Below are 24,379 nucleotides of genomic sequence, written 5' to 3'. Positions count from 1 at the left end.
TTTTCTTACATGTCTCTATTCTGACATGATCACCAAGTAGTTCAAATGGTTCAAATGGCTCTGAGCACTATGGGACTTAACTTCTGCTTTCATCAGTCCCCTAGAACTTAGAACTACTTAAACCTAACTAACCTAAGGACACCACAAACATCCATGCCCGAGGCAGGATTCGAACCTGCGACCGTAGCCGTCGGGCGGTTCCAGACTGTAGCGCCTAGAACCGCTCGGCCACCACGGCCGGCACCAAGTAGTTCGATGGATTTATTTTGACTTCGTGGAGAAAGATAAGACACAACATAGCAGTCTGTTTGCCGAACTTCATGAAAATGATGATTCGCAATTCGATCGTATTTGGCAAATAGACTGAAAGTTTCAAGAAAATTCCCACTCAAAGATCTTCCGAGTGACCACGCAGGGGCAAGGGTTGTATGGCAAAATACAATACACATCAGGAATTCTTGTTAACACAATATTTTTCTCAGATGACCTATGTTGTTCTGATTGAACAGTCTTTTTCGTGCTCTAAAACCATGTAGCTGTACAAAAGAATTTCTCCTTTTTTTTTTTTTTTTTTTTTTTTTTTGTTCCCACAAACCAAAATATAGATCATTTCACAGGAGAGCACAGCAACTACCTTCTCAAAATTCTCTCGCCATTTTCTAATTTCCTATAAAATCAATCCTCATACACTGAGGAGACAAAAGTCATGGACATCTCCTAAAATCGTGTTGGACCTCCTTTTGCCAGGTGTAGAGAAGCAAGCAGACGTCGTCTGGACTCAACAAGTCGTTGGAAGTTGAGACGTCCCCTTTGAACAATTATACAGGACTGTGCTTAAACTGACACACAATATTTTTAGCGCAACGCAGTCTGACTTTCAAAAATCCCTACAAAAGAATGGCCCTGACTAACATTAACCTATACCTTTCACAAATGACTTACCTCACAATATCTTCGTTACTCGAACTACTGCAATACAGCGAGCGCCACTACTGCCAGCTAAATAAAAGATTCAAACTACGGAAAGCACTAACTACTGATAGGCATAGTTAGCAAATGAAAGATTTTAATAGAGAACAAACAATGTATTTACCTTAACAGTGTTGAAAAATCGTAATATACATAGCAGTTCGTGACATCCAGTCTTACAAATTTCAAAACTCCGCCATCTCTCTCCCCACATCCACCACCGCTGGCGGCTCACCTCCAACTGCGCAACGCTACGCGCTGTTAACATCCAGCTGCCCAACACTACAATGGCAGACAACAATGCAAACTAGCCACAGACTGCACACAGCACAGCCAGTGATTTTCATACAGAGCGCTACGTAACGTTGCCAATAAGAAAACATAAACAGCCTACTTACAAAGTCCCTTGCAGAAATACTGATCCATGCTGCCTCTACAGCCGTCCATAACTGAGAAAGTATTGCCGGTGCAGGCTTTTGTGCACGAAGTGACCTCGCGATTGTGTGCCATAAACGTTCGATGGGATTCATGTCGGGGGATCTGGGCGGCCAAATCATTCGCTCGAACTGTCTAGAATGCTCTTCAAACCAATCGCGAGCAGTTGTGGCCCGCCGATATAGCGCACTGTCATCATAAAAATTCCGTCGTTGTTTGGGGACTCGAAGTCTATTAATGGCTGCAAATGATCTCCAACTAGCCGAGCATAACCAGTTTCAGTAGTGATCAGTGCAGTTGGACCAGAGGCCGCAATCCATTCCATTTAAACACAGTCCACAGCAGCTTGCACAGTGCCTTGTTGACAACTTGGGTCCAGCCCTAACATCAGCTGTTACCGACTGAAATCGGGACGCATCAGACCAGGCCACTGTTTTCCAATCGCCTAGGGTCCAACCGATACGGTCACGAGCCCTGTAGAGGCGCTGCAGGCGATGTCGTGCTGTTAGCAAAGGCACTCGCGTCAGTCGTTTGGTGCCACAGCCAGGCCCCCACAACAGCACGAGTGGACAAATTGAATAGCTGGCCGGCGGCCATTAGAGTGGTAAACTGACGCGCGGAGTTCGAATGTTTATACATCGCTTTTGGTTATAAAATGCCTTCCCTAGAGTTAGGTCACAAACATAATGCCTCATTTAAATACGTTACTACAATATAGTTTTTAATTTATGAACAAACAGCAACTAGTCACTGTTTATGAATTTATGTTACGTAGTACATGGAATCTGCCGTAGCTAAAAGTTATGCACTGGCCCCCTAGCATTTTTCGTAGTTCATTTACGATAGATGTACGCAAAATGCATCAAAATACTCGAAGATTTGCCCACTATGTTAATAGATATTTTCTGACTCTACGTTGCCTTAGATTTTATGACGAAAAGTGCGTTATATATGGCGTAGTGCTTTGGCAACTCACGACCAAATTATCAAGTTTCAACCTAACCTAGACCATGAAAACACTACCGATCAGCCAGCTACAACAAACAAGATTTCAGGCAGGTATCCAGTATCGCATTAGTCACAATATTTACTTTCGAAGATGTACACTTCAGTTTATACGTGTGGTTTTTTCATATAATAAATAAAACTCAACAACTGTTCCATCGAGAGAAGTTGTGAAATCAGATTACAATTACACACATTAAGTTGCATTTTATAACGATAAAAAGCCTGCTAACTCAAATTTCGTGTTGCTTGCAACTCAACTTTTATAGTTAAAATAAAATGTGGTTCACAAAGAAAAATTTATCTTCTGCTGTATATGGTCTGGAAAACGAAAGATGGATGGAACAACATCATCTTTCAGCTTTCTGCGATTTACGTAATTTTCAAGGGAACAACTTTCTTCAAAATGATCGGAACATATAAAATGGTATTCTGTCGGTCGGAAATCTTGCCTCCTGACAGCGTGTAACCATTTTTGTAACAGCTGTGATTTTGAGAAAGGAAACCTGCAAATATATGCACAGACATTATGCTAATACCGTGTTACAAAAACATTTACTAAGCAAGTGCACTGACACAAAACAACTTAAAATATCCACATACCTGTGAAATGTAATATTCGTTCCTTTCTCGAATTTATTTGTACAATTAATCGCTGCACAACTCTTCACCATTGAACTTCTTTTGATTGGAACGTACAGACAGTAGAATTACGAGTAACAGATACTGTATGTACGCCCCAACAAATATACAACGTTGAATCAGGGTCTTCATAAACAACAATACTACACAACACATCAGACTACAACCACTATAATGGCGTCCAGCCGAAGGTTCAAATTGTCCCGCGACTGCAGCGCCATAAGTGAGTCTAGTTATTTTTTACAAGGTCTTTGGCCACAGCCCATTAACGCCAAATTTCGCGGCACTGTCCTAACGACTGCGTTCGTCGTATGTCCCATATTGATTTCAGAGGTTATTTCACGCAATGGCGCTTGTCTGTTAGCACTTACAACTCTGCGCAAACTCCGCTGCTCTCGGGCGTTAAGTGAAGGCTGCCGGCCGCTGCGTTGTCCATGGTGAGAGGTCATGCCTGAAATTTGATGTTCTCGGCGCACTCTTAACTGTGTGGATCCCGAAATATTGAGTTCCCTAACGAATGTGTCATGCGTCTAGCTCCAACTAGTTCTCAAAATGTTAACTTCCGTCGTGAGGCCATAAAGACGTCGGAAACTCTTTCACATGAATCATCTGAGTACAAAGGACAAGTCCGGCAATCCACTGCCGTTTTATACCTCGGGTACGCGACAGTACCGCCATCTGAATATGTGCATATCGTTATCCCGCGACTTTTGCCATCCCGATGTGAAATGACATGCCAACTATGTGTTGCAAAATGTACCTTGATTCTGTAGTTCACACGTTATTCTCTTAAAAAGTTCATTTTTACTTAATCTCACTTACTATTTTTTTTAGCTAACAAGGGAACCTCCCCATCGCACCCCCCTCAGATTTGGTTATAAGTTGGCACAGTGGATAGGCCTTGAAAAACTGAACACAGATCAATTGAGAAAACAGGAAGAAGTTGTGTGGAACTGTGAAAAAATAAGCAAAATATACGAACTGAGTAGTTCATTGGAACATATGCAACATCAAGGACAATGGGCTCGCAGGAGCGCCATGGTCTCGTGGTAACGTGAGCAGCTGCGGAACGAAAGGTCCTTGGTTCAAATCTTCCATTGAGTGAAAATTTTTTATTTTCAGTTTATGTGACAAACTCTTATGTTTTCATCACTTTTTTGGGAGTGATTATCACATCCACAAGAAAACCTAAATCGGGCAAGGTAGAAGAATCGCCAAGTGTACAAGTTAGGTGGGTCGACAACATATTCCTGTCATGTGGTGCACATGCCGTCACCAGTGTCGTATAGAATATATCAGATGTGTTTTCCTGTGGAGGAATCGGTTGACCTATGACCTTGCGATCAAATGTTTTCGGTTCCCATAGGAGAGGCACGTCCTTTCGTCTACTAATCGCACGGTTTTGCGATGCGGTCGCAAAACACAGACACTAAACTTATTACAGTGAACAGAGACGTCAATGAACGAACGGACAGATAATAACTATGCAAAAATAAATAAAGTAAAATTTTCACTCCAGGGAAGACTTGAAGCAAAGACCTCTCGTTCTGCAGGTGCTCACGCTACCACGGGACCATGGCGCTCCTGAGCTCACATTGTGCATGATGTTGCGTATGTGCCCCATGGACTACTCAGTTCGTATGTTTTGCTTATTTTTTGACAGTTCCACACAACTTCTTCCTGTTTTCTCAATTGATCTGTGTTCAGTTTTTCAAGGCCTATCCACTGTGCCAACTTATAACTAAATCTGAGGGGGGTGCGATGGGGAGGTTCCCTTGTAAGTAAAGGGACTATGAGTTGTAATAAGTGGACCACGTTTGATTATCTGGCACACCGTTGAATGAAATAGCTTCTCCCTTTTGTTATCCTTTCCCGTAAACGTCTGATCACTAAACAAGGAGGATGACCGCCTCCATAGCGTTAACATCACTGCCTTCGGTCTGAAAGACCCTGGTTCCATTCCTAGTACCTGCTGGGACGTTTCTGTGGCGGGGAGGTCTGGCAGGGGACCCACTCACCTTCCAGAGGCGCTACTGGAATAAAGAAGCAGCGACATCATCGGAGTTCGTGTACAGCCAATAACAGCTGAAGCAAGTTGCGACATACTGATCACATGTTCCACGATCGTAGACCGGTCCTCGTACTCCCTTGTAGGCACCAGTCGAACAGAGGTAAAAGCCGTGAGGCGCAATCTGGGAGTGGTGCTTATGTTTAACGAGGACGAGTGTTAAATGTATAGCGCATTCTGCTTTCTGGAATAAAATTATGTTATTTTGAATTACTCCCAATGACTTTTGAGACATCATTTTCCAGTTGCTTTGACTTTTACAAGGCCAGCATTAGTCTCTTCAGTTGGTTTCTTGAATCTGAACAGAAAGTATGTTATACAGACTGTAGCAAAAAGGTTTTCGTTACAGACTGTACAACATTCTTTCTGTTCAGATGCAGAAAGCCCCCCGCCCCCCTTCCACCATGAACCATAGACCTTGCCGTTGGTGGGGAAGCTTGCGTGTCTCAGCAATACAGATAGCCGTACTGTAGGTGCAACCACAAAAAAATGTGGTTCCTGAAGAGGGGCAACCAGCCTTTTCAGTAGTTGCAGGGGCAACAGTCTGGATGATTGACTGATCTGGCCTTGTAACACTAACCAAAACGGCCGTGCTGTGCTGGTACTGCGAATGGCTGAAAGCAAGGGGAAACTACAGTCTTAATTTTTCCCGAGGTCATGCAGCTTTACTATAAGGTTAAATGGGTTAAATGATGATGGTGTCCTCTTGGATAAAATATTCCGGAGGTACAGTAGTCCCCATTCTGATCTCCGTGCAAGGACTACTCAGGAGTACGGCGTCATCAAAAGGAACAAAACTGGCGTTCTACGGATCGGAGCGTGGAATGTCAGTTCCCTTAATCGGGCAGGTAGGTTAGAAAATTTAAAAACTGAAATGTTAAAGTTAGATATAGTGGGAATTAGTGAAGTTCGGTGGGGCAGGAGGAACAAGACATCTGATCAGATGAATACAGGGCTACAAATACAAAATCAAATATGAGTAATCCAGGAGTAGGTTCAATAATGAATAAAAATATAGGGACTCGGGCAAGCTGATATGAACTGCATGGTGAACCCATTATTGTAGCGAAGATACACACGAAGCCCACGCCTACCACACTAGTACAAGTTTATGTGCCAACTAGCTCCGCAGACGACAAAGAGATTGAGGAAATGTATGATGAGATAAAAGAAATTATTCAGATAGTGAAGGGAGACGAAAATTTAATACTCACGGCAAGTGTTCGAAATGTGGTGCTACAGAAAAATGCTGAAGATTAGATGGGTAGATTACGTCTCTAATGAGGAGGTACTGAATAGAATTTGGGAGAAGAGGAATTTGTGGCATAACTTGTCTAGAAGAAGGGATCGGTTGGTAGGAATTAAAATCAATGGAGAAGAAATAAAAACATTCAGGTTTGCCGATGACATTGTAATTCTGTCGGAGACGGCAAAGGATCCGGAAGAGCAGCTGAACAGAATGGACAGTGTCTTGAAAGAAGGATATAAGCAAAACAAGGATAATGGTATGTAGACGGATTAAATCAGGTGATACTGGGGGAATTAGATTAGGAAATGAGACACTCAAAGTAGTAGATGAGTTTTGCTATTTGTGGAGCAAAGTAACTGGCGATGGCCGAAGTAAGGAGGATATAAAATGTAGACTGGCAATGGCAAGGAAATGGTTTCCGAAGAAGAGAAATTTGTTAACATCGAGTGTATATTTAAGTCTCAGGACGCCTTTTCAGAGTATTTGTATGGAGTGTAGCCATGTATGGATGTAAAAAGGTGGACGATAAACAGTTTAGACAAGAAGGGAATAGAAGTGTTCGAAATGTGGTGCCACAGAAAAATGCTGAAGGTAAGATGGGTAGATCACGTCTCTAATGAGGAGCTACTGAATAGAATTTGGGATCGGTTGGTAGGACGTGTTCTGAGGCATGAAGGAATCACCAATTAAGTATTGCCAACAGTGCAAAATCTCCAGAAAACCACTAACAAAAATGCCACTACTCTAATAAACGCTAAAATTTCCATTAAATTTGTTTTTAATTATTATGAAAGAAAACCGTAAATATATTAGTAATTAGTTACCTTTATTATTAAGTAATAAAATATTTACATTTATTAAATGTACATAAATAAATAATCAGCAAGTGAAGGTCGGGAACATACAAAAATTTCTGTAACAAAATCTAATTATTTAAATGAACTAGTTTTCGTCAGATCAATCATTTTTGTTTGCCTCATCATCCTGGTCGGTTTCAGACTGACACGATTCTGTGGTACCGATTTGTTTTACAATGTTTATTGGACTCCCTTCCAACTTCAAAAGACAGAGTATTCTTAATATAGCAGATAAAAGATTTAACTTCATTCTATTCCTCTGCTTGTTTTTCATTACATTCATACCGCTAAATAGTCTCTCAACATGCGCATTGGAATGAGGCAGTATTGAGAGAGTAATAGCAAAAGTCGCTAATTCCTCAAATCTGAATTCCCTTGAGCATCTTTGAAATGCAATACTTCACTGCAAAATCTTTCTGTACCTTTGGTCTCGTTCCAATTTAACATATGAATTTATCGCAACTGATCATCCACTCTTGCTATAAATTCAACACTTTTATTGAACTGAGCCATATATGAATTAGTTTTCTTCGTTGTGATTAAGCGCTTGTTCAACACTTATTCTGGAATTTTTTTCATCAACGTTAAATTTTCTGGTAACGCCAGACTTTCTATAAATGTTATGCACCGATTACGCAACATTGCTTTGTCTTTCCGTGATAATACTTTTTCTCTCATTCGAACAGCTGCTTTTCAAAGAGGAATCGCAGATATCTTCGATCGAAGAAGTCACGAATATTTCGAGTAAAAATATTAACTATATTTGCAGGTAATGTAACTTTGCTGACAAACATATCTATGAAGTTGGTCAACTCATCAAGGAGTTTAGTGTAATCTCTACCTTTCGACTCGAACTTTTTATTGACTCTGTTTATTTAAATTAATATTGGATATAAAAATGAAATATACGCGTAATTAATCTCGTTCGCATACATAGCGTACAATAACTCTGCCATGTGACACTTTTCGTGCACTTTAGCTACGGAAAAAGGTGTTTTTCAGCTCTAACCATTGCGTGTATATACTTGATACAGCTGATTCTATAACCACCTTGCCTGGCACACTTGAATTATTTTTAACGGTTTCTGTCCATCGTTGATGATTTTGTATAGCTCCTTATGAAGAGACTGTCTGGAAGAGAAGCGAATAAACCAATCACATGTCTCTTTAATTAAAAAGTGTCAATTTCTCTGTAAAAATTCTTTTCCAATAGGTGAAACAGCCAGTTGCAACGAATGGCACATGCAACGTATTAAAACCAGGCGTGGTACCTCTTCTTTCAATTTCGTTAACACTTCGTTATTTACTCCAACCATGACAGAGGCATTACCTGTACCAATGCCCAATAAATTTTCAAGTCGTAAATCGAATCGTTGAAGTGTATTCTTTATAGCAGAGACAATAGCTGCAGCTTTACACTCGTGCAGTTCAGCAAGGTCAATACATACTCTTTTTTGGTGTAATTTATTATAAAAAAACTATAATCAATCCCTAGTATTTATGTATAGCAACACCAGTATATTCATCAATTAATAAGCTAAATGATTGATCTTTGCAGTCTTGTTTCAGAACGTCAGTGAAATGCGGTGGTTACACGTTTTTTATAACTACGGTGCACGAAGTTCGGTGCAGCTAAACTTTTTTGATATCTTTTTCAAGACTGTGATTGATTACCTGTCACAGATGGTCGAGTACACGTATATTAGTGTGCATGGCTGTGAATAATGCAAGTCTTGCTTCTTCCCTTTTTTATTTCCAATGGGCTCTGACTTAAAAGCAATTTTAGGCGGCATAGTTACAACCTGATACATTTACTTTGTCAAAGAGTGGTCAAAGATGTAAAATCGACCAATGAATGACTAATCAATAAAAAAAAAGTTGCTTACGTTTTTATTTTGTAGACGTTTCTTTTATATCCCACGAGACTTCAAATCTCCATAGTGGTCCTTACAACGGTACCACAAAATTTGCACGTCGCTACCTGACCCGTAGTAATTTTCAATTACTTGAAGCCAATCTTTTAAATGTAGGTCTTGAAGCCAAGAATCTCGAACCTTTTGCGTATATTGCGGTTTCAGCAAAGTTATACATGTATGACGTCGTGAAATAATACCATGCACTGAGAACCACAGTTGTATAGTGCACACCACGAACGACGACAGTCGAGTTAATTTTTCTGGCATCTGACATGATGCACCCTGTGTGAGCCAACAATCGCTCAGTGGCTATTCAAAGCGACAATGAAATAAGTGAACACCCATTGTTTGAAACGGGTTGCTGCACTCCATGCACCTGTGAAAGCCGTCTTCCCTCGTGAAATGAACTATAACTGGGTGCTACTAAATACTGTTCGTTCTACAGGAAATCCCCGCATGTAGTCTGTCGAATGTGATGGTTCGTTTGATATCACATTGTAATGCATCAGTGTTGTCTTGGCAGTAAAAGTTAAATACTCCTGAAATCAAATAAAGTAGAAGTAACATATTTCGAAACATATAAATGGCTTAGTGCTTAAGAGATCGCATTTTCAGTAACTGAAATTGAATTCTACTAAACCACTATAAAATCCACCAGCCACTAGAAGCAATATTTCGCCACTAAAAGGAAGATAGAAACCAGCAATTTTAGTGGGCAATCCACTAAGTTGGCAACACTAGAGGGCAGCGTGAAGAGTAAAAATCGTAGTAGGAGACCAAAGGATGAATACACTAAGCAGATTCAGAAGGACGTAGGGTGCAGTAGTTATTAGGAGATGAAAAGGCATGCACACGATAGAGTAGCATGGAGAGCTCCATCAAACCAGTCTCTGGACTGAAGACCACAACAACAACAACAACATTTCAAATAAAGGATTTTAGTAATTGTATTAATTATTTTTATGATATTGATGTATACTCCCATCAACGACAGACATTCAGTTTCAAAATGAATCGTAATTCACTGAAATCAAGTACAAGGTTCTGGAGTTATACGGCGGACAAATTGTCTCGTTTGGAAACTAACGCAAACGTTATCGAACTTTAACTCGAAAACCAGTAAACACCATAGAACTAACTATATGAAAGGTGAGTTGTTTTCTTTTATATTAACTGACAGATGTACAAATTATTAATGACTTTTTTTTTTAAATGCGAGGTCAATTTTATCATTTCTAGTCCGATTTAAAACAGAATAGACATAGGCTTTGCCTCTCGCAGCTGAAATATTTAATCACCTGGATATAATATATGAGAACTACATAAGGTGGCAGGTTGTCAGTCTTATCCGTGTAGTGTCCAATAGATCCAATGTAGTTTAGATTGCACAAGTTGTCTTTAACCTGATATCCATCACATGAAGCATCATATACTATGTCGTAGGTCTGTGTTGAAATGCAAGTTGTATTTTAACGTGTGCGCTTCGCATTCTTTAACTTACCGAAAATTATGCTGCAAAAGTTGCTTACATCATGAAGAAACCATGAGAAAACGCAACATATTTGTATTATGTTGAAATGCAAGTTGTATTTTAACGTGTGCGCTTCGCATTCTTTAACTTACCGAAAATTATGCTGCAAAAGTTGCTTACATCATGAAGAAACCATGAGAAAACGCATCATATTTGTATTAACTACATAATGGCCTATGGCTGTGCTTGAAAGGCAGTTTGGTTTTTGCCACACGCATTTCACTTCCTTTAACCTCAAGAAACTTGTGCTGCACAAGTTGTCTCTAAGCTAAAAACAGTGAGAAAATGTAACATAGTAACACATTTGTAACCACTATGCAATGGCGCAGGACTGTGTTTGAACACGACGAGAACTGTTCGAACAGCTAGCTTCACAGTTCGGTAAATTTCGGGTTGTGTTCGATCTTTTGATCGCCTGCGATCTAGGGACTTCTGTTGGTACTACCAGAACGATGTGCTTTAGCGTTTGTAATTCCACTATGGATTTTAATAATAAAAATAGCTGTGAGACAGGAACTGAAATATCTTATTAGGATGCAGGTCATCCGTAACAACGGCAATTAATAAATCAGTAAAAGTTTTCTGTTACGATTCTGTCCAATTGTCGAGCTTTCGCTCGCCCCACTGTCTAGCAACATCTGATGGCACTATTTCCGAGACAGATCTTGCCGCTGTAATTCATTTTCGCAATAAAAATTGCAGTCATTTTATTACGATATGTTGGTTCGTTGGTATTGGATTCTTGATTAATTTTCGTGATTGTTCCATCTGAATTTAGCCGTCTTCTTTTCAAAGTGGTTAAAAGCTGGTAACGTTTTTATTTGTTATTCTAATATGTGAACAGGGACTGAATGGCTCATTTGCAACCTACTCGGTAAGAGATTAAAATATTTTTCTGTGTTCAGGCAAGTCTTTCTTTTTTGGAGGGCATTTTCATCCGTGTCTTCATCTGTTACCTTTACATGAAAATCGGCAGAAATTTTTATATATCAGGCGCTGTATGAGGACTTCTATTGAAAGTTTGTTCGATCACATTAGGAGTTTGTGCAGTGGTAGAAATTAATAGTGTTTCCTCCAGTGTAGCACGAAATTTTCAAATATTAAGCATAACCATAGCTTATTGTTGTGGCTAGTTTGTTTTCTCTTTCGAATCCTTTGCACTCTCGCTGTGCGAGTCAAATGTCACGTGATTCTTCGACCAAGCTCGATACTGTATCGAACGCTGCCGCGTATCGGGAAATCTCGAGCCCGCAAGAACGCAAGTATCGTTTACCCTGCCCTACGCAATGCACTTATTACATGTGTATAAAAATAAATATGTATTAGAGGCCACTGAAGATGTTTCATAAGCGAAACGCGTACGGCAAAAAACAGACGACCTTTCATTTCGTTGCTGAGACGAAACATACCTCCAAGAAGAATGTGTAACTTGTATTTACGAGAAAGCTACTGAGCTGCTTGATTTCACAAATGCAGCAATGCTTGCTGCCGTAGTTGACAGACGAATAATTGGAAACTACGCAGCCACCGAAACGATATCACACTGTTGCAGTACACTACATCCCCGAAGGATTTCGTTATCGGAGAAGTCTATAACAGAACGTGTTTTTTTCACTACTTTTCTAGTCTTGTGAAAAATCAGACATCAGTAGCTTCGGTGACGCGTAGCAATACAATCGTTTATGAAATATATTCTGAAGACTTCCCCTAAGGCAACATGACTGGTCTGTGTATTCATTGGTCCCTCCAAACATTCGTACCCGTAAAGAATGTGAAGTCAAAGATGGCACTAACTGTGTCGCACCCAGAGATATTCCAGCACTTTGTTTCAAAAACGGGCGCGAAAGAGCAAGTGCCGTCCTCTCCTGAAAAGTTATAGTGTAAATATCGAAATTAACTGACCAGTTAAATATACTAATAGCTAACTGTCACAGCAGCTAGTGACCCCGCAACTAGTCACTCCCCCCCCCCTCTCTGATCCTACCTTCGTCGCATGGTTATGACATTGATAGCGTACTTATTTGAGTTGAAAGATTACCGTCAAACCTCCTTGCCTAGGGACGCCAGATGAAAGTTGATGTCGTCAAACCCTGAATGAAAATTGAGCAACGGATAGCTGGGGATGGGAGCTTTCTGTACGATACTAGGCAAGGGGCTGGAGGGATCACACGCTGATGTGTGGGTCCCTGCATTCTATATCTTTTATTTTAAATGAATTCCTTTGACTCCTTTGTGATTTTTAGGGTATGTTAGAGATTGTTGACAATTAATTACCTATTTATTTTAAACATTATCACTCGACTTTCCAGCGATTGCAGCAATTCTTCCAGTTGACAGATATTACAATTTTACAACTTATAGCTCGGGTGTATTATATACTAATCTGCACGCTCATTTCTACAGGCAAGACGGAATTGCGTTGGCCAAATGTACACCACCAAAGTCTCCCAATATTTTACATGGGACATCCACTATGTGAGGAGGATAACGGGCGAACTGGGGACCAGATACATTAACACAGGGGGGTCAAATTTCCGAAACTAAACGAGAACATTCCTTACACAATCCGAAGCTGAAAATAAAGGAATTAGTGCAGATATTCAAATGCCTCTCTTCCCCCCGTGAACATCGAGACAGACGCACTGAAGGCACGTCTGCTCACTTACCCGTCTTCTGTAACACTCCCCGAATATCGCGGGCACCCGGAGGTCTTCCAGGGACCCGGTGGAGGGGATGGTCGAAGCACTTGGTCGTGACCAACCTCTCCACCCCAAATCTTGTGACACTGGAACGTCTTTGACTTTTACCTGCCTGTGCTGCCTCTCTGATCCCTACCCAGGAGTAAGGTTGGCACTAGTATACTACAGAACTACTTCCCAACAAAGATTTGGCCGTGCTTTATGGAAAGGTGTGAGGAGTATTAGGAAAGTTCATGTGCAGATTCACATTCACGTACAAGAAATGCATAATACACGACACATATAAATACGTATTATGAAGCCTGACACATTTCTTTCCACCCGTCCACATGGGTTCTGTTGCATCCGCGGCCGGCCGCGTCGTGCAATAAAATTGGCGGCGGAGCCGTCTCCGTTTAATTTCCCGATTCGAGCGAGCAGCGAAACCTGCTGCTTATGGAGCGGAAACTGCTGTACCGTTTCAGAGTAAATGGTAATGGTACAGACAAGGATGGGATAGCTCCTTGGAATTCTTAGGCCGGTAAAAAGGCTGCGAACAATGTTTGTCGTTAGGCGGAGGGGTACTCTAGTCTCGCCAGCCCGCCACTGAGACCCCCGAACACTGAATTCCGCTGCCTTCGGCACTACTTCGCAGCGTTTTGCCAACTATAGCAGACGCTGTCCATAAACTTAGGGGCTATTACATTATCAAATTTATTGGACAAAGAAATTTCATCGAATATTGGACAAAGATCTTTGACGTGGCCCAAAAAGGTGGTATTATACTGTCATCCGGTATTTCGCGAAAGTTTCGGAATAGCGGACAACAACTTATTACTACGGGGACTGTTCAATAAAGAATGACCATAATTTTTTATGGTCATAATTTCTCGCGCTAAAATTTAATCTTATTATATTCTGTTAGCTTAATGTGCAACAAACACGCCGTAGTAATTTCATTTTTGGTACTCCTGCTTCCCGCCTGTGAGAGGCGGACAAGGTCAGACATGTTCAGTGTCGCCTACCGCTGCAATGGACGTAACACGCGAGGAACAATATGCGGCCTTAAAACTCTGCTTTCGTCTCAACAAATCTTCAGCTGAGGCCTATACAATGTTACAGGAGGCCTATGGACTCTCTGTTCTTACCTACAGCACAACTCGAACGTGGTTTTAAATGTTTAAAGAGGGGAGAGAATAAAACACAGCCTCTCGAAATGCCTTCACAAAAGAAGACGAAGTAAATATTCGAGAATTCGAATCGAGAACAGCTTCCAGCATGAGTAACGTAGAAGTAAATATCCACGGAGTAGTGAAGCAACTTAATTCACGTAACAAAAGCAAGTCTTCTGGTCCGGACTGTATATCAATTAGGTTCCTTTCGGTGTATGCTGATGCATTAGCTCCATACTTAACAATCATATACAACCGGTCGCTCGACGAAAGATCCGTACCCAAAGATTGGAAAGATGCCCAGGTCACACCAATATTCAAGAAAGGTAGTAGGAGTAATCCACTAAATTACAGGCCCATATCGTTAACGTCGATAAGCAGCAGGATTTTGGAACACATATTGTGTTCGAACATTATGAATTACCTCGAAGAAAACTGTCTATTGACACACACTCAACATGGGTTTAGAAAAGATCGTTCCTGTGAAACACAACTAGCTCTTTATTCACATCAAGTGTTGAGTGCTAATGACAAGGGATTTCAGATCGATTCCGTATTTCTGGATTTCCAGAAGGCTTTTGACACTGAAGCACACAAGTGGCTCGTAGTGAAACGGCGTGCTATTGGAATATCGTCTCAGTTATGTGACTGGATTTGGTATTTCCTGTCAGAGAGGTCACAGTACGTAGTACTTGACGGAAAGTCATCGAGTAAAACAGAAGTGATTTCTGGCGTTCCCCAAGGTAGTTTTATAGGCCTTTTGCTGTTCCTGATCTATATTAACGATTTTGGAGACAATTTGAGCAGCCGTCTTCAGTTGTTTGCAGATGACGCATCTTTTATCGACTAATAAAAGTCATCATAAGACCAAACGAAACTGCAAAAAGATTTAGAAGAAATATTGGAATGGTGCGAAAAGTGGCAGTTGGCCCTAAATAACGAAAAGTGTGAGGTCATCCACATGAGTGCTAAAAGGAACTCGTTAAACTTCGGTTACACGATAAACCAGTCTAATCTAAAAGCCGTAAATTCAACTAAATACCTAGGTATTACAATTACGAACAACTTAAATTGGAAGGAACGCATAGAAAATGTTGTGGGGAAGGCTAACCAAAGACTGCGTTTTATTGGCAGGACACTTAGAAAATGTAACAGACATACTAAGGAAACTGCCTACACTACGCTTGTCCGTCCTCTTATAGAATACTGCTGCGCGGTGTGGGATCCTTACCAGATAGAACTGGCGGAGTACATAGCAAAAGTTCAAAGAACGGCAGCACGTTTAGTATTATCGCTAAATATGGGAGAGAATGTCACAGAAATGATGCAGGATTTGGGCTGGACATCATTAAAAGAAAGGCGATTTTCGTTACGACGGAATCTTCTCACGAAATTCCAATCACCAACTTTCTTCTCCGAATGCGAAAATATTTTGTTGACACCGACGTACGTAGGGAGGAACGATCACCACGATAAAATAAGGGAAATCAGAACTCGTACGGAAAGATATAGGTGTTATTCGTTCCGCGCGCTATACGAGATTGGAATAATAGAGAAGGTGGTTGGATGAACCCTCTGCCAGGCACTTAAATGTGATTTGCAGAGTATCCATGTAGATATAGATGTAGATGTAGAATTTCAAAGGAAGGTGGACCCGGTACTCCAGCTACTGTTCTTACGGAAGAAAACAACTCTGGTGCTGTCATTGTGAAAGAGGATCGACGAATTACCTTAAGATCACGTTCTGAAATACTGAACATTTCATTGGGTGCCACTCACACGTTGGTGATAAAAAGGTTACACATGACACGTGTTTGTGCGCGATCGGTTCCAAGACTGTTGATTCCCGGACGATAGGAGATTCGCGTGCAGGTCTGCATGCAGTTAAAGTTGATGTTAGAGGAAGATCCTGAGATTCTTTCAAATGTAATCACTGCTGATGAAACTTGGATACCTCATTTTGATCCTGAGAGCAAACAGCAAAGCTCGGTGTGGAAATCTCCTTCATCACCAACCGCCAAAAACGCAAATTCGGTTCCTTCTGTGGTGTCACCGCCAGACACCACACTTGCTAGGTGGTAGCCTTTAAATCGGCCGCGGTCCGTTAGTATACGTCGGACACGCGTGTCGCCACTATCAGTGTTTGCAGACCGAGCGCCGCCACACGGCAGGTCTAGAGAGACTTCCTAGCACTCGCCCCAGTTGTACAGCCGACTTTGCTAGCGATGGTTCACTGACAAATTACGCTCTCATTTGCCGAGACGATAGTTAGCGTAGCCTTCAGCTACGTCATTTGCTACGACCTAGCAAGGCGCCATTACCAGTTACTATTGATACTGTAAAACATGTACTGTCAAGAGCGATGTTCAGCAATTATGGATTAAAGTTAAGTATTCCAGCAGCTACGTACTTTATTTGCTAGTCTCAATTACTTTACCTGTTACAGACCTCACGCCAGCCTGCGTGAGCTTAAACGCGTGCCTTTCGGCTTCCTCATAGTGGCTTGGCTGTCTTGCCAAGCCACAACACCTACTGGGAAAGTTAGGGTCAACTCATTCTATGGTATTCATGGAACGGTTTATCAGTGTGTTGTACCTGCACACACATCAGTAACTGGACAATACTACAGGGATGTCCTGAAAACATTGCAAGTCCGTATCAGGCGCAAAAGACCACATTTCCGTGAAGCAGGCTCGACGCTGCACCACGATAATGCGCGGCCGCATATTGTCAGTGTTGTTGCTGCATATCTTGCAAAAATCAGCGTGAAGTGCATCCCTCACCCTCCCTATAGTCCGGATTTCGCCCCATGTGACTTTTTTCTATTTCATAACACGAAGAAACGCCTTCGTGAGAGGCAGTATCAATCATCAGAAACAGTGGTGAAGGCTGCGGAGGCGATTTTGAAATGGTTTCCAGCATGTGTTTGAAGACTGGCGGAAACGCTGGGGCCGCGCATGATTAGCCGAGCGGTCTGAGGCGCTGCAGTCATGGACTGTGCGGCTGGTCCCGGCGGAGGTGTGTGTGTTTGTCCTTAGTATAATTTAGGTTAGGTAGTGTGTAAGCTTAGGGACTGGCCTATAAAAAAAAGAAAGGCTGGTACAAGTGCATCGCAATCATGGGAGACTACTTTGAGAAGGACCATCAAAATTATGAGGACGAGTAAAGGTATGTTGACAAAAGAATTATGATCGTTCTTTATTGAACAACCCTCCCGCGTTCTGCAGATGCATCTAGTACAAATGTAGTGCGTTTGCTTTTCGAAGAGGAGCGGGAGTTAAGTCGAGGACTTAAAGTCGTACGAAAATCATTTGCGAATGGACGAGGCTACATTTAAAAATAAGCTTAGGAAAGTAGCTCCTAACATTAAGAAGGAAAACAGCCACCTCATAAATACCATATCCGTAAAATGGAGGCTTCCTGTAAGACTGCGAATTCTTGCAACGGGAGAAAGCTACTCTAGCTTATAGTATAGCTCTCGAATACCGCTTTGCACATTGACGAAAATGATGTGAGAAACGTGTGAAGCTACTTATGAATCACTGAACGAGGAACATTTGAAGGCAAATAAGTATTTAGTACACACTACAGGCATTAAGAAATATTTTTATTCTTACAGAAGTTGTAGGATTTCTCCTTTATATCCTCGGGGGTACATACTGGCCGTACTTCACGGCTAATGGCATCCGCAATTTTTTTTATAGCTCTCGCTTCTTTTTATTCTATTTTTGTAACAGGGATGTCTGAAGTTACACAGTGCTTCATCTACCTTGCATATTTCCAACAGTTTCCTTGTAGATGGAACGCACCATGTAAATTTCGAAGCCGTGTTGACTAACATTAGATGTCAGACAGCTGCAGGGATAGTAGCGCCCCCAGCGATTGTATTTCTCATTGCATTAAACAGAAGACGAACGATTTCTTTGATCGAATATAAGACGAGGAGCTAGATTCGATCAAATAAATTGGGCGAGAGGCGAATTGTGACAAAAGTTCCCTGCTACACTACGTCCTATGCATTGGGCAGATCAAACTTGTCGAAGCATTTGAGATGTGGTGTTACATAAGAATGTTGATGGGCTGATAAGGTAGGGGATGAGGAGGTTCTCCGGAGAATCGGCGAGGAAAGGGATATATGGAAGATACTGACAAGAAGAAGAGACATGATTTCAGGACATCTGTTAAGACATGAGGGAGTGACTTCCATGGAACTAGAGGGAGCTGTAGAGGGGAAAAACTGTAGAGGAAGACAGAGATTGGAAGACATCTAGCAAATAATTGAGGACGTAGGTTGCAAGTGCTACTTTGTCCAATAAATGTGATAGTGTAATGTCTGCCTTAGTGAATGGGAGTCGGGGGTGATTAATTCAGGTCACTCAACGCTTTTTGTTGGCACTAACGCCAGGTGGCAAGAGCCTGGCTCAACGGAGAACCCGAACCACGAGTCTATAAAACCACCAGCATCCAGTTGTTCTCTCTCATTTTGCTTCGGTTTTTCGTCGACTTCATCCGAGTTATGTGACCGTCGGCGGTTCGTCTGTGCGCCAACATGTTAACAGATTCCACGAGGTGTATTGTCCCGTCATTACCCCCTCTTGCGGCGTACTAAATCATTTCCACTCGGTTGAAGCCTTCAGGAAGTCATCGCTAGGACGGCTACTTGCAGTTTTGCAATGTGCTGAATCTAGTTTTTCTGTTTCATGCTGTGTGTGTGTGTGTGTGTGTGTGTGTGTGTCCTCCTCATAACGTTTAATTCAAGGTCAGTTTTAATCCGGCAGTTCAAAGATGCTTTGTTGGTTAAATACCGTAATAAACTTCTGGTACTGCTTTTTCAATGACAAATTTCTCTTCCTATTACACTACTCGCCATTAAAATTGCTACACCAAGAAGAAATGCAGATGATAAACGGGTATTCATTGGACAAATATATTATACTAGAACTGACAACTGATTTCATTTTCACGCAATTTCGGTGCATAGATCCTAAGAAATCAGTACCCAGAACAACTACCTCTGGCCGTAATAACGGCCTTCATACGCCTGGACATTGAATCAGACAGAGCTTGGATGGCGTGTACAGGTACAGCTGCCCATGCAGCTTCAACACTATACCACAGTTCATCAAGAGTAGTGACTGGCGTATTGTGACAAGCCAGTTGCTAGGCCACCATTGACCAGACGTTTACAATTGGTGTGAGATCTGGAGAATGTGCTGGCCAGGGCAGCAGTCGAACACTTTCTGTATCCAGAAAGGCCCGTACAGGACCTGCAACATGCGCTCGTGCATTATCCTGCTGAAATGTAGGGTTTCGCAGGGATCGAATGAAGGGTAGAGCCACGGGTCGTAACACATCTTAAATGTAACGTCCACTGTTCAACGTCCCGTCAATGCGTACAAGAGGTGGCCGAGACGTGTAACCAATGGCACCCCATACCATCACGCCGGGTGATACGCCAGTATGGCGATCACGAAAATACGCTTCCAATGTGCGTTCACCGCTATGACACCAAACACGAATGCGACCATCGTGATGCTGTAGACACAACCTGGATTCATCCGAAAAAATCACGTTTTGCCATTCGTGCACCCAGGTTCGTCGTTGAGTACACCATCGCAGGCGCTCCTGTCTGTGATGCAGCGTCAAGGCTAACCGCAGCCATGGTCTCCGAGCTGATAGTCCATGCTGCTGCAAACATCGTCGAACTGTTCGTGCAGATGGTTGTTGTCTTGCAAACGCCCCCATCTGTTGACTCAGGGATCGAGACGTGGGTCCACTATCCGTTACAGCCATGCGGATAAGATTCCTGTCCTCTCGACTGCTAGTGATACGAGGCCGTTGGGATCCAGCACGGCGTTCCGTATTACCCTCCTGAACCCACCGATTCCATATTCTGCTAACAGTCATTGGATCTCGACCAACGCAAGCAGCAATGTCGCGATACTATAAACCGCAATCGCGATAGGCTACAATCCGACCTTTATCAAAGCCGGAAACGTGATGGTACGCATTTCTCCTCCTTACACGAGGCATCACAACAACGTTTCACCAGGCAACGCCGGTCAACTGCTGTTTGTGTATGAGAAATTGGTTGGAAACTTTCCTCATGTCACCACGTTATAGGTGTCGTCACCGGCGCCAACCTTGTGTGAATGCTCTGAAAAGCTAATCATTTGCATATCACAGCATCATCTTCCTGTCGGTTAAATTTCGCGTCTGTAGCACGTCATCTTCGTGGCGTAGCAATTTTAACGGCCAGTAGTGTATCTTATCGTACCGGTTGCCTGTTAATTACCTTCACTTGTACTGCATCTTCACCAGCAGTATCCACCTAGTCGATATCTCCTTTCCTCCTCCAGCCTTGGTGCTACTGGAGAATGTTAACAGTCATTCTTCCCACGTTCCATCCGCAAATTAAACGAGAGGAAAAAGTAGTATGTTGTACTTTAGGAAGTACTTTCCGCCGTGCACTTCACAGTGACTGGCAGAATATCCATATTCTCTGAGATGTACCAGTGCGAAACCTTAATCGTCTGCACTTCAGTCTCGTGTGATTTACTTTCTCAGACTTTACTGTGTGGTTCTTCCCGCTTTTGTGGCGGGCAGTCTTCCAGCAGGGGAACGGCGTACGACGTGCGGCAGCACGCCGCTCGCGTGACAGGGGGCGTGGCCGGCGGCGGAAGCGGCCGCCGCGCGCATGCGCACAGACGCGTTGGCGAGCGGAGTAGCAGTCGCCCCGCACTCCGGCCAAGTCTGCTCTGCAGCGGGCCCTGGACGGTCAATTACGTTGTATTAACGCGAAATACAATGAGTTTCAAAGAGATTTCTACGATGTCACAAGACTCTATAACTTCTACGTGTACCAATTTCATCTACATAAACGTGACTACAATTCACAATAAAGTGCTTGGCGCAGGGTTCACAGGGCAGGCCGCTGTGGACAATCATTTGTAGGCGCTTCAGTCCGAAACCGCTCTGTTGCTACGGTCGCAGGTTCGAATCCTGCCTCGGACATGAATGTGTGTGATGTCCTTAGTTTGGTTAGGTATACGTAGTTCTAAGTCTAGGGCACTGATGACCTCAGATGTGAAGTCAAATAGTGCTTAGAACCATTTGAACAGGGTTCACAGAACCACTTTCAATTTTTCGGCCGCTTAAGTCTCGCAGAGCACCTGGGAAATTTGATCTTTCAGCGTGAGCTCTGATTTTATAACGAGGGCCCATGTATATGAAGAGTCAACAATTCGCTTTCGGAGGCAAAAGTTGGTGGTTGAGTTTTCTATGAAAACATCTCATTGCAACGAAAAACGTCTCTGTTTTAATGATTGCTACCTCAACTCCCGCATCATATCCGTGGCGCTCTCTCCCCTATTTCGCGGTAATACAAAACGAGCTGCCTTCTTTGAACTTTTTCCATGTCCTCCGTCAATCCCTCCACTTTTTCCTTTTTTTTCTTTTTGAGTCATTAGTCTTCTGACTAGCTTGACGCGGCCCGCCACGAATTCCTCTCCTGTGCCAACCTCTTCATCTCAGAGTAGCACTTCCAACCTACCTGCTCAATCATCTGCTGGATGTATTCCAGTCTCTGTCTTCCTCTACAGTTTTTGCCCTCTACAGCTCCCTCTAGTACCATGGAAGTCATGTCTTGGTGTCTTAACAGATGTCCTATCATCCTTTCCCCTCTCGTCGTCAGTGTTTTCAGCATTTTCCTTTCCTCTCCGATTCTGCGCAGAACCTCCTCGTTCGTTACCTTATCAATCCACCTAATGCTTCGATTCTCTTCTTTTCTGGTTTTCCCACGGTCCATGTTTCACTATCACACTATGCTGTGCTTCAACGGACATTCTCAGAAATTTCTTCCTCAAATTAAGGCCTATGTTTGATACTAGTAGACTTCTCTTACCCAGGAATCCCCTGTCTGCTTTTTATGTCCTCCGTGCTCCTACTGCCATGGGTTATTTTGTTGCAAGGAAGCCGGAGTCCTTAACTACATCTACTTCGTGATCACCATTCTTGATGTTAAGTTTCTCGGTGTTCTTATTTCTGTACTTCCTGTTACCTTCGTCTATTCTTCGTTTCACACTCAATCCATATTCTGTACTCAATAGATTGTTTATTTCGTTCGTCATATCCTGCAATTCTTCATCATTTTTACTGAGGATAGCAATGTCATCAGCGAATTTTATCATTGTATCCTTTCATCATGAATTTTAAGTCCACGCGTGAACTTTCATTCTCATTATTGCTTCTTCGATGTTATAGACTGAACAGTAGGGGCAAAAGACTACATCCGTGTCTTACACCCTTTTAAACTGAGCACTCCGTTCATCATCTGCCACTCTTATTATTCCCACTTGGTCCCCCTGTACAAATTATGTATTACCAGGCTTTCTCTATAGGTTACATTTTACACCATTTTACATTGTCGAACGCTTTTTCAAGATCGACAAATTCCATGAACGTGTTGTGATTTTTCTTCAGTCTTGTTTCCATTGTCAACGGTAACGTCCGAATTGCCTCTCTGATGCCTTTACCTTCCCTAAAGCCAAATGATCGTCATCCAACAGAACTTCAGTTTTCTTTTCCATTCTTCTGTATACTAATCTCAGATGTGTGAGCTGTTAAGCTGATTGTGCGATAATTCGCGCACTTGTCGGCCCTTACAATCTTCGGAATAGTCTGCATGATGTTTTTTTTTTTTTTCGAAAGTAGGATAGTATATCCCAGACTTACACGTTCCACACACCAACGCGAATAGTCGCTTTTTTGTTGCCAATTCCCCAGTGATTTTAGGAATTCTGATGAAATGTTATCTGTCCCTTCTGCCTTATTCGGTCTTAAGTCTTTCAGAGCTCTTTAATATTCCGATTTTAACACTGGATCCCCTGTCAGTTCTATATGGACTTCCGTTTCTTCTCCTATCACGAGAAAAGTCTTCCCCCTAATAGAGGCCTTCAATGCTCTCTCCTCTGCATTTAACAGTGGAATTCCCCTTGCAATCTTCGTGTTACCGCCCTTGCTTTACTTTGACTCTCCTATATGCTGAGTCAGTCCTTCCGACAGTCATTTCTTTTACGATTTCTTCACATTTTTCATGCAGTCTTTTCGCCTTAGCTTCCCTGCATTTATTTATTTCATTTCTAAGTGGTTTGTATGTCTGTATTCCTGAATTTCCCTGAGCATTTTTGTACTTACTTCTTTAATCGACCATCTGGAGTATGTTTTGTGTGACGCATGGTTTCTTGGCAGTTACCTTCTTTGTACTAATGTTTTTCTTTCCGCCGGCCGGAGTGACCGTGCGGTTCTAGGCGCTACAGTCTGGAGCCGCGTGACCGCTACGGTCCCACGTTCGAATGTTAAGTCCCATAGTGCTCAGAGCCATTTGAACCATTTTTTTTTTCTTTCCAGCTTCTGTGATTGCCCTTTATAGAGATGTCTGTTTCTTCTCAACTAAACTGCGTACATTGCCCTTTTTAGAGATGTGTATTCCTTCTCAACTAAACTGCCTACTGAGCTATTCCCTATCGCAGGTTCTCTAGTCTCTGAGAACTTCAAGCGCATCTCCTCATTTCTTAGTACTTTTGTATCCGACTTCTTTGGGCGTTGATTTTTCCTGACCAGTTTCTTAAACTTCGCGTTACTCTTCATTATTAACAAATTGTGATCTGAATCTATATTTGGCCCTGATACGCCTTACAATCTAGTATCTGATTACCGATACAGCGCAGCAATATTCCCGAAGGGGACGGAAAGGCATAGTGTAGGCGTTCTCTTTAGTATATCCGTTCCATCTTCCAAGTGTTCTCGCAGTGAAACGGAGTGTTAATTCGTCTTCCCTACTGCAGTTTCTCGGTGTG

This window comes from Schistocerca piceifrons, chromosome 5 (genome assembly GCF_021461385.2).
Source record: "Schistocerca piceifrons isolate TAMUIC-IGC-003096 chromosome 5, iqSchPice1.1, whole genome shotgun sequence".
In the NCBI taxonomy this organism is placed as follows: Eukaryota; Metazoa; Arthropoda; class Insecta; order Orthoptera; family Acrididae; genus Schistocerca; species Schistocerca piceifrons.
Note: the sequence above shows the minus strand (reverse complement) of the source record.